Below are 12,306 nucleotides of genomic sequence, written 5' to 3' on the forward strand. Positions count from 1 at the left end.
ATCGTTAATGTTGGCAAAGTTTTCGACCGACGAACACTGTTTCGATGGTCGGCGGGCAATGGTCGGGCGATATTCGGACCGTGTATGTTGGCAACGTTTTCGACCGACAAATACTTTTTCAAAAGTCGGTGGTCGAATGATCGGGCGATATTCTAATCGTGTATTCACACCATTAGTCTGCTTGTCTTCAGCAAACTGTTTGCGCGCTTTCTTGTGCATCATCTTTAGAAGTGACTTCCTTCTGGGACGACAGCCATACAGACGAATTTTAAGCAGTGTGCGGTGTATGCTCTGAGCAATGACAGGCTGACCCTCCACTCCTTCAACCTCTGCAACAATGCTGGCAGCACTCATACGTCTATTTCCCAAAGACAACCTCTGGATATGACGCTGAGCACGTGCACTCAACTTCTTTGGTCAACCATTGCGAGGCCTGTTCTGAGTGGAACCTGTCCTGTTAAACCACTGTATGGTCGTGGCCACCATGCTACAGCTCAGTTTCAGGGTCTTGGCAATCTTCATATAGCCTAGGCCAGTGATGGCAAAGCTTGGCACCCTGGATGATTTGGAACAACATTTCCCATGATGCTCATGCACTCTGCAGTGTGGTTGAGCATCATGGGAAATGCAGCTCCAAAACATCTGGGGTGCCAAGGTTCGACATCACTGGCCAAGACCAGCTTTATTTAGAGCAACAATTATTTTTTCAGATCCTCAGAGAGTTCTTTGCCATGAGGTGCCATGTTGAACTTCCAGTGACCAGTATGAGAGAGTAAGAGCGATAACACCAAATTTAACACACCTGCTCCCCATTCACACCTGAGGCCTTGTAACTGTAACAAGTCACATGACATTGGGGTGGGAAAATGGCTATTTGGGCCCAACTTGGACATTTTCACTTAAGGGTGTACTCACTTTTGTTGCCAGTGGTTTAGACATTAATGTGTTGAGTTATTTTGAGGAGACAGCAAATGTACACTATTATACAAGCTGTATACTCACTATACATTGTAGCAAAGTGTTCTCACATGAAAAGATATAATAAAATATTTACAAAAATGTGAGGGGTGTACTCACTTTTGTTAGATAGTGTACATCCAGATGAGGGGGGTGCCGTTTGCCATCTTCACCTTGGGCACTAGATGGCCTTGTCCCGGCACAGCCTGTGAACACCGGAAGTTCAGGGAAGCAACACTGAGAGGGCAGCAGCCAGCAGAATTAAACTTTGTAATTGCAAGTGCTGGGTTAAGAATGTCAGTTTACTGGGGAATGTTTATTGTATTGTGCTCAATCTGTCATGCCAAAAAAAAACAATGAGGGGTTAATACTACTCTAAACCTTATCTAACTGCCCAAAACGTATGTGCGTTGGCAAAAGGGTAGGCTTTTATGCCCACACGTTGCACATATGTGTCGCTGGTCGGCCAATGTTTAGGTGCTGAGAGCACATAGTACTGTGTTCGAGTAACAAACGGTAGCCAGTGGGGTAGACTTCCGATCATGTGACCACTGTGACAGTCACTCATCCTTCTCACCCCCTGGGTGCTCTGAACTATTTAAAGGAACGCCAGGATGGGCGGGAAGGGGTTAAGATCTCCTTACTTCATGGCGTCTGTCCGTAAAATATTTGCATAGCTATTTGCCTGGAAAACTGGCATGTACATGATAGGAGATATCATATTTTTGCAGACAAAGTTTTGCATTGCTCTTTTGGGCTTAAAAAAAAAAAAAAAAAAAAAACCCTGTCTCCTAGCAAATTTTTAATGATTGCATACTGTAGCACATGTACAGTGCAGTGTATACTATCTTCCCCCCTTCCTGGCACCTGTAAGATGCCAAAGTAGGGAGCCTTGTGGCAGGGTGCTGTAACTCCTATTTGCATGCACTACATTATTAATGACCAAAGAGGAGCCGGAGGAGCCCAGAAGAAGACCTGGAGAAGATGACGATTGACCACTTTAAGATTGGAAAGATTTGCCCCCTTAATGACCAGGCCCTATTTTGCGATTCAGCACTGTGTTATTTTAATGGACAATTGCGCAGTTGTGAGACGCTTTACCTAAATAAAATTGATGTCCTTTTTTTTCCCACAAATTGAGCTTTCCTTTGGTGGTATTTGATCACCTGTGCGATTTTTATTTTTTGCGCTATAAACAAAAAAAGAGTGACAATTTTGAAAAAGAAAACCAATATTTTTCACATTCTGCTATATAACACTCTCAAAAAAAATGTAAAAATCAAAATTTTTAAACATTTTTGGCCAATTTGTTTTCTGCTACATATTCTTGGTAAAAAAAATTGCAATAAGCGTATTTTAATTGGTTTGCGCAAAAGTTATCGCGTCTACTAACTACGGGAAAGATTTATGTCTTTTTTATTTATTTATTTTTACTAGTAATGGCGGCAATCTGCGATTTTTTGCGGGACTGCGACATTGCGGCGGACAGATCAGACCCCTGACTGATATTTTTGACACTTTTGGGGGGACCAGTGACATTACTACAGTAATCAGTGCTATACATATGCACTGTTACTGTAAGGGAAGGGGTAACATTATGGGTGATCAAGGGGTTAAATGTGAGCCTAGGGGAGTGATTCTAACTGTGGGTGGGCGGGGCTTCTGAAATGACCATAGAGACATGTGATCCTATATAGAAGGATCACATGGGCTCTGTGATCATTGCAGGGAGAAGAACGGTCAGCTGTGTTTACAACAGCTGACCGTTCTTCTCTGTCATCGGGGAACGATCGCGGGTGTCAGGCAGCAATCAGAGGTGCCTAACACCCGCATCGGCTTCCCCGCTGACGAGCAGGGCGGGAGTGCGCTGCCGGCGGCGCACGCCCCCTAGCCTCCTGAGAGCGAGCGATGTATACCTACGTCGCTTTGCCCAGGAGCGGCTGCCTGCCGCAGTACATCTATGGTGGGTGATCGTAAGGTGGTTAACAAGAGTGACAAGAACTGCTTTGATCTGTCAGTGATGGAAGAGACCATACAGCCATATGAGTCTATCATATTGTGCAAGTATGCTGTGCATCATGGTAAGAGCAGATGTACAGTTCCACTTTAGTGCCGGTTCACATATATGCAATGCGGGAACCCTGCAAATCCACTGCAGGTTCCCGCATCGCATTTAACTCACAGGCAGTTCACACTGCCATATGCGAATTGCTGGGGGTATCAATACAAAGTTAATCACACCCCCCAAATCAGTTCGCATATCACAGTACGAACTGTCAGTTTGGGGTCCTGTGCGAGTTGTGTCCGAATGTGATGCAAATTCAGCCATGCAATCTGTATGGCTGAATTCACATCGCACAGACATCGCATGTGATTTTCAGAGCAGTGTGCTCCGAATCACATGTGATGTCTGTCATCGCACTGATGTGAACCGGGACTTAAAGAGGAAGTAAACCCTCCTCTGACACTTGTACCTATAGGTAAGCCTATGATAAGGCTTACCTATAGGTACTGTAAATATCTCCTAAACATGCACCATTTAGGAGATATTTACCTTACATGCAGCCACTGACGTCACTGGCGCATGCGCTCTGAAGGAACGGCCGCTGGTGCCGTTCCTTCAGAGCCCCGTGCCGTGACCGTCGGCTCCCGTGCGCGTGCGCGGGAGTGACATCACCGCGGCTCCGGCCAATCAGATGGACATGTCGCCCATCATACAGGTAAGTGGACGGCACGGCGGGGGCTTGTTCTAAGGTAAGTATTTCATAATGAGCTAGTATGCGATGCATACTAGCTCATTATGCGTTTCTCTTTCAGTCCGGAAAAAAAAAAACTTTTGTATGGGTTTACAACCTCTTTAATAGGGAAATAGTCATTAAGGGAGTATTATATGCGGAAGGATGGGTGTGCTTGAAAATCCTTAACGTAAAATAGAAACATGAAAGTGATGTGAAACTTGTTTCATTTATTTCTAAATGAAAGTGAAAGATACTTGTAGTGTGGCATGAATCACTCTTTAGTGTATTTATATCTAATACGATATCACAAGGACTGTTCATCATATGATAAGCATTGCACATAACATATGATTTCTGTACTTTTCTAAAATTTACATGACCAAAGTGTCCTCAAAGGGGAATTATAGTGCTGTTTGTGTAAATCTGTTTTCCTAGCAAAGACATTTCCATAATACTGTAAATAAGAAAAAAAAAAAAAAAACCCATCAGGCATAAGTCACAGTTTTCCTATGAGGTAGGTCATAGATGATGCGATTTCCTTTCCTGTAACTTGGGTACATTTAGCCTGCCCCATACATGGTTCCAATCTCTGCCAGTTCTTGCTTTAGCAATTTTTCTATTCCTGTCTATTACATCAGACTTTAGAGTCTTTGTTATAAGCTTTTAGGATCTTTGAGGATTAATCAAGTCATAGTACAAGCAGATAGAGAGGTCATGGATGGCCCGTTTTAAACCACTTTAGCCCCGGAGGATTTGGCTGCTCATTGACCAGTCCCTATTTTGCGATTCGGCACTGCGTGACTTTAACGGACAATTGCGCGGTTGTGCGATGCTGTACCCAAATGAAATTGACGTCCTTCTTTTCCCCACAAACAGAGCTTTATTTGGTGGTATTTGATCACCTGTGCGATTTTTATATGATATTTTTTGCGCTATAAACTAAAAAAGAGCGACAATTTTGAAAAAATAACAATATTTTTCACATTTTTTATATGAAATTCTCAAAAAAAATGAAAAAATCTGATTTTTTTTTAACATTTTAGGCCAATTTGTTTTCTGCTACATATTTTTGGTAAAAAAAAAATCGCAATAAGCGTATTTTGATTGGTTTGCGCAAAAGTTATTGCGTTTACTAATTACGGGAAAGATTTATGTAATTTTTATTGTTTTTTTTTTTAACTAGTAATGGCGGCAATCTGCGACTGTTTTTGCGGGACTGCGACATTGCGGCGGACAGATCGGACCCCTAACTGACATTTTAGACACTTTTGGGGGTACCAGTTACATTACTACAGTAATCAGTGCTAAAAATATGCACTGTTACTGTAAAAATGACGCTGGCAGGGAAGGGGTTAACTTGATTGGTGATCAAGGGGTTAAGTGTGTCCCTAGGGGTGTAATTCTAACTGTCAGGGGGCGTGGCTAGTGAAATAACCACAGAGACATGTGATCTTATATAGCAGGATCGCATAGCCTCTGTGCTTACTTCAGGGAGAATAACAGACGGCTGTGTTTACATCAGCCATCTGTCTTTCTCCCTCTCCTGCGGGAGATCGCGAATGACCGGCGGACATCGGAGGGGCCAGTCACACGCGCTGGCTCCCCAGGGAATGAACGGGGGCGAGAGCGCGCCGGCAGCGGTGCGCGCTCGCCCCCTACAGTCTCGTAGGTGTACGTCGCTTTGCCTGTATGCAGCAGAGTGCCGCAGTAAATCTACGTGAGGCATGGGCTAAAGTGGTTAAAGCTGTTGTATACCGTGGCTGTTAACAAAAAAAAAACACCTGTAAGAAAATTGCCTAATGTGCTAGTATGCATCGTATACTAGTACATTATCAATTACCTTAAAACAAAGCCCTCCAGTGGTGCACTGTCACAGCTGAGAGGGCTGACATCTTCCCCAGATCTTTCTTCCAGGTTCACACGTTACGGCTGTGTTCGTTGACGGAGCCACGATGACGTTGCTCCAGCGCATGCCCGTGGGAGCCCTCAGTTCTGGCACGAACCTCTGACGTTCTGGCAAGGTATGCCGAACCTTCAGAGCGCATGCAATAGTGATGTCACGGTTTAGGAAACATTCATTTTACTTACAGGTAAAAAATTGTTATGGGTTTGCGGATAATAGTCCTTATGAAATGATAGGGACAGTCCAATATTCTTACCAGATGGAAGGATAAAATAGACCTGTCGATAAGTAGAGTAGGTGTAGAGTCTCACTATTCCAGCTTGGCTCAATCAGATCAATGCAGATGGCACGAAATATGCAAATAAACAAGAAAAAATCTGATGGTGCAGTATATCCCAACTTGTAAATTAGGAGCAAGAACCCGCCACCAAGAGCTAAAACAGCCCCTCAATCAATGATAAAAGAGGGCCGCTCACCAGAAATATATATATATATATAGATGATAGTTACAACTGAAAGACCGTCACCAGAATCTCATTAAGGTCATCAAACAATGATGGTCACACAGGCTGCTTACCAGATGAAAGTGAGAAAGTACGCAGTTATGTTTTAAAACTTCTCTCCACTTCCGATGGCAACCAAACTCCAAAGCATCAGGTCTCAACAGCTTAAAATGAACTCAGAAAATGGGGAGAAAAATGTATATAGTGTAGTATGTTTGAACACTGGACGAGTATCTAATGAAAGACCACCACCAAGTTCCTTGTGTATAGCAAGAAATCACCTGTAGATGTATATAAATGGGCTGCTTACCAGATACTCTCATTAAGAAGGCATCAATACAGGTTACAGGGATCCAGCAAGATTCTTTATGGTAAAGGGGATCTCATACGGAGGATGATCAAACATTCAGATGAACAGATCCACCAGGGAGGTTTCAATACTCCTGTCATGGGAGAAGTTTGCAGGCTGCCTCCCACTGCCACTTCCAGTAGGGCCAGATTGATTGGGAGTTAATTTCCCCAAGCGGCACTCTCTCACCTACCACCCACTCACAGATCCTCTATCAAGCAGATCAGTCCATCGCAGCCATCAACTTTTCAAAAAAACTCCCCCAAAAGATGGGAAAGCACATATGCTGTCATTATAGGATATACACCAGTGTTATATACACCAGTTATATACACCAGTGTTAATTTTGAAAGCAAATTTCGATTTAGTTTTAGTTATAGTCTTTTGACTAAAATGCCATTTTAGTTTTAGTCGTATTTTAGTCATCTGAATTGTTTTAGTTTTAGTCGACTAAAATCTCATACATTTTAGTCAACTACAAATCTAATAGGTTTAGGTTAATTGTAATGCATTATTTAAACATTTCTCTAGCATTTCTAAACAAATTGTAAACTCCTGGAGTAAAAATCTAATAATATGTTATTATAAGGTTTGAACATGCACTACAGACACAGATTTAGAGTCGGTTCACACTAGCGCGACTTGTCAGGCGACTTGTCAGCCTGACAAGTCGTGGTTCCCTCGCGGTTCATTGACTGCTACAGGACCCGTTCTAATAGGAGCGACAAAGGGTCCTGTACTACTTCGGGGCGACCTCGGAGCGGCTTGCATAGACTTCCATTATGTGAAGTCCCTGCAAATCGTTCCGAAGTCGTGCTGCATGGTAATGCACAAGTCGCCCCCAAAGTAGTAAGGAGTCGTGTCGCCTCAGTGTGAACCGGCTCTAAGGCTACATTCACACCTGAGCGTAGCGTTTTCACACGTTTTTTTACCGCGATTTAACCGCGATTTTTACTGCGTTTTACAGGCGTTTTTTGTGCAGGCGTTTTTAGATTGAATAGAGACCAATGGAAAATGCCTGTAATCTGCCCAAAAAGAAGCTCATGTACTTTTTTGAGCATTGGGCATCTGGCTCACAGCGTCAAAACGCTCAGATGTGAACAGGGGCCACTGAAATGAATAGGATTTGTCCTGTTGGGCGTTTTGAGAGCTGATCCTAGAGCAGAAAAACTCCCCAAAACACCCCAAAACGCCTACATGTGAACGGAGCCTAAGCCATTGTGATATATAAACATCTTTACAAATAAAACCAAGTTTCATAAACAAACAGAAATATTGCTTTTTGACAAACCGAAGTGCAACTTTAAAATACAAAAAACCCAAAAAACTGTAAACTCCATTGGCTGTAATGTCATTGCACGTATTACCTGAATATATTACCAACATTAAATATTAGGGAAAAATATAAGAAAAGCCTTTTTCTTAATTTTTTAGTTTTCAGCAGCTTAGTAGATGCCCCTTACTTATGTGTATGCGGTGGCGCAATACATGTTTAATCTTTAATGTGCTATTATTACATGCTCTGGATGGAATTGTGTTGCTGATATAGAAATGCCCAGCAGAGGAGTGTTCATTTTGATTATGTCAATTTTCAATTTAGTTTTAGTTATAGTCTTATGACTAAAATGCCATTTTAGTTTTAGTCGTATTTTAGTCATCTGAATTGTTTTAGTTTTAGTCGTATTTTAGTCGACTAAAATTGTGTTAATTTAGTCGACGAAAACATTTTAGTCGACGAAATTAACACTGATATACACAAAATCAAAAATGTTAATTTTGAAGTGGTGGTGAAAACATTGAGGCGTGACTCCAGCTAAAACCTTTTTATTTGTTTTGAATAGAGTAATAAAATTATTATTGATATTACACATGTGAAAATTATGGGACTACTAATCAAATATAAAATTCCCCTGGAGCTTGGGACTACTGGATGTCTGGAGATTGCAACATCTAATAAAAGACAATACTCCTGTTATTCCATTACTTCTCTTTCTCTCTGTAGAATAGAATCATGTGTAGTACACACAGGTCGAATTTCAGGTGGCATCGGCCGCTTCAATAAAAAAACGGCCAACATTCAGCCCATGTGTATGGCAGGCAGTCCGACAGAAGCCGGCTGTAGCTCTGAAGCCAGCTGAAGCTGTAGCTTTTGGCATTATTTAAAAAAAAAGAAAAAAAGTCTGTAAAATGTATTTTCAGGGGAATATGAAAAAGCATGGATTTGTTTAAAAATGGTCGGTTTAATAGGTAATAATAGCACCCATGGCCCTTTGGATTTATTATCCACTTTAACCACTTAAGCCCCGGAAGATTTTACCCCCTTCCTGACCAGGGCCTATTTTGCGATTTGGCACTGCGTTACTTTAACGGACAATTGCGCGGTCGTGCGACGCTGTACCCAAATTAAATTGATGTCCTTTTTTTCCCACAAACAGAGCTTTCTTTTGGTGGTATTTGATCACCTGTGCGATTTTTTGATCATGCGCTATAAACAAAAAAAGAGCGACAATTTTGCAAAAATAACAATATTTTTCATATTTTTTATATGAAATTCCCCAACAAAAAAATGTAAAAATCTAAATGTTTTAACATTTTAGGCCAATTTGTTTTATGCTACATATATTTGGTAAAAAAAAATCACAAAAAGCGTATTTTGATTGGTTTGTGCAAAAGTTATTGCGTTTACTAACTAAGGGAAAATTTTTTGTAATTTTTATTGTTTTTTTTTTTTTAACGAGTAATGGCGGCGATCTGCGATTTTTTTTTTTGCGGGACTGCGACATTGCGGCGGACAGATCGGACCATTGATTGACATTTTTGACACTTTTGGGGGTACCAGTGACATTACTACAATAATCAGTGCTATACATATGCACTGTTACTGTAAAAATTACACTGGGATGGAAGGGGTTAACTTTATTGGAGAGGGAGGGGTTAAGTGTGTCCCTAGGGGCGTACTTCTAAATGTGATTGGATGTGGCTGTGTGTATAACAGCAGAGATCAACGGTCCTACATAGCAGGACCGTATGATCTGTGCTGTTACACAGGGGAGAATGACAGACGGCTGTGTTTACATTAGCCGCCTGCCTTTCTCCCACTGAATCCGACGATCGCGAGTGACTGGCGGACATCGGGTCCGCCGGTCACACGCGCGGGCTGTTTAGGGAGCGAGCGGGGGCGGGAGCGTGCCCCCGGCGGCGCGCGCTCGCCCCCTATTGGCTCACAGGCTAGTGACGTACCGGTACGTCACTTTGCCTGGGAGGGACTGACCGCCGCCGTATATAGTCGGGCGGCGGTCGGCAAGTGGTTAAGACCGGAAGAATTTGCCCCCTTAATGACCAGGCCCTATTTTGCGATTTGGCACTGCGTAACTTTAACGGACAATTGCGAGGCCGTGTGACGCTGTACCCAAACAAAATTTACGTCCTTTTTTTCCTTACAAATAGAGCTTTCTTTTGGTGATATTTGATCACCTGTGCGATTTTTATTTTTGCACTATAAACAAAAAAAAGTGTTACAATTTTGGAAAAAAAAAAAAAAACAATATTTTTCACATTCTGCTATATGACATTCTCAAAAAAAAATAAAAAAATAAAATATATATATATATATATATATATATATATATATATATATATATATATATTTAAATATATAAATCAAATTTTTTTAAAATTTTAGGCCAATTTGTTTTCTGCTACATGTTTTTGGTAAAAAAAAATCGCAATAAGTGTATTTTGATTGGTTTGCGCACAAGTTATCGCGTCTGTTAACTTTTTTAACGTTTTTTATTGTTTTTTTTTTTTTTACTAGTAATGGCGGCGATCTGCAATTTTTTGTGGGACTGCGATGTTGCGGCGGACAGATCGGACCCCGCACTGACATTTTTGACACTTTTAGGGGTACCAGTGGCATTACTACAGTAATCAGTGCTAAAAATATGCACTGTTACTGTAATAATGCCATTGGCAGGGAAGGGGTTAACCCTGTGGGTGCTCAAGGGGTTAAATGTGACCCTAGGGGAATGATTCTAACTGTGGGGGGGCATGGCTTGTAAAAATGATCACAGAGACATGCAATCCTATATAGAAGGATCACATGAGCTCTGTGATCATCCCAGGGAGAAGAACGGTCAGCTTTGTTTACAACAGTCAACCGTCCTTCTCAGCGGGGAGCGATCGTGGGTGTCAGACGGCAATTGGAGCCGCCTGACACCCACGTCGGCTTCCCCGTTGACGATTGGGGGCGGGAGCGCGCCGCCAGCGCCGCGCGCTTGCCCCCTAGCTACCCCCAGGTGAGCGACGTAGATCTACGTCGTTTTGCCTGTGCGAGCCAGCCTGCCGCAGTAAATATACAGTAAGCGGTCCGGAAGTGGTTAAATTTCAAATAATTTTCAATTAATAGTAAACTGTAAAAACGTGGGATCTTTAATTCAATAACCACTTTGTATATGAAATATGGTGAGGAAGTAATTACCATTTATTCTTTAGTGTGGATTTTCCCCCACCTACTATACTTTCATTATTTAGATTTGTGTATGCAAAGCACGTCACAGGGCATTGTACACTCATAGACTACAGTCATCATTTTAAACACAATATATGTGATCAAGATGTGTAAATAAACTAATATGTGCATTATGCGTGACAGTTTACACAGTTAATGATAGATACGATACAGATTAAAATCTTTGGTGGATTGCAGCTTCTTGGAAAAATATAGCGACTTCCTTGTTATCTTTATGCCGCAATGCATGTGGGTGGTAGGTAACTGACATAGGGGTTGTGGATATAAAGTTTAGCATGTATGGTTAATATTGCCCTACTAATAAAGAGAAAAGGTTTGTGTGTCACAGTTACTGGAATGAAGATTACTGGTGATATACTGTATGTCAATTATGTGTGGTACACCACATCACTCCAAACTTGCCATGATTTAAAAACTCTGCCTGGTCCTCAGCTCTTTACCACGACAAATATTACCACTCATTTCTTGCAAAGATAACATTTGCGATGAGATCAAATCATATACAAAAGAATATACAACATTATTAACCAGTTCTGGACCGGAATGATTTGCCCTTAATGACCAGGCCATTTTTTGCAATTTGGCACTGGGTTACTTTAATGGAAAATTGCACGGTCGTGCGACACTGTAACCAAATAAAATTGTTGTCCTTTTTTTCCACCACAAATAGAGCTTTCTTTTGGTGGTATTTGATCACCACTGTGATTTTTATTTTTTGCACTATAAATAAAAAAATGCGGAAATTCGGAAAAAAAAAACACCAAAAAAAAACCCAATATTTTCCACATTCTGCTATATAATATAACATTCCCTCCAAAAAATGTAAAAATCAAAAATTTTCATCCTCTTATGCCAAAAAAATTACAATAAGCGTATTTTGATTAGTTTGCGTCTACAAACTACAACTAGGGAAAAGATTTATGTCAATTTTATTATTATTTTTTTTTTACTAGTAATGGCGGCGATCTGCGATTTTTAGCAGGACCGCGACATAGCAGCGGACAGATCGGACCCCTAACTGACATTTTTTAAACTTTTGGGGGGACCAGTGACATTACTACAGTAATTAGTGCTAAAAATATGCACTGTTACTGTAATAATGACATTGGCAGGGAAGGGGTTAACCTAAACCTAGGGGTGATCAAAGGGTTAAGTGTGAGTCTAGGGGAGTGTTTACTAACTGTATGGGGGATGGGCTTGTGAAAAGATCATAGAGACCTTTGATCCTATATAGAAGGATCACAGGCACTCTGTGATCATTTCAGAGAGAAGAACGGTCAGCTGTGTTTACAACCACTGACCGTCCTTCTCTCACAGTGGGGAGCGCT

Source organism: Pelophylax lessonae (assembly GCF_965119305.1).
Source record: "Pelophylax lessonae genome assembly, chromosome: 2".
Classification (NCBI taxonomy): Eukaryota; Metazoa; Chordata; class Amphibia; order Anura; family Ranidae; genus Pelophylax; species Pelophylax lessonae.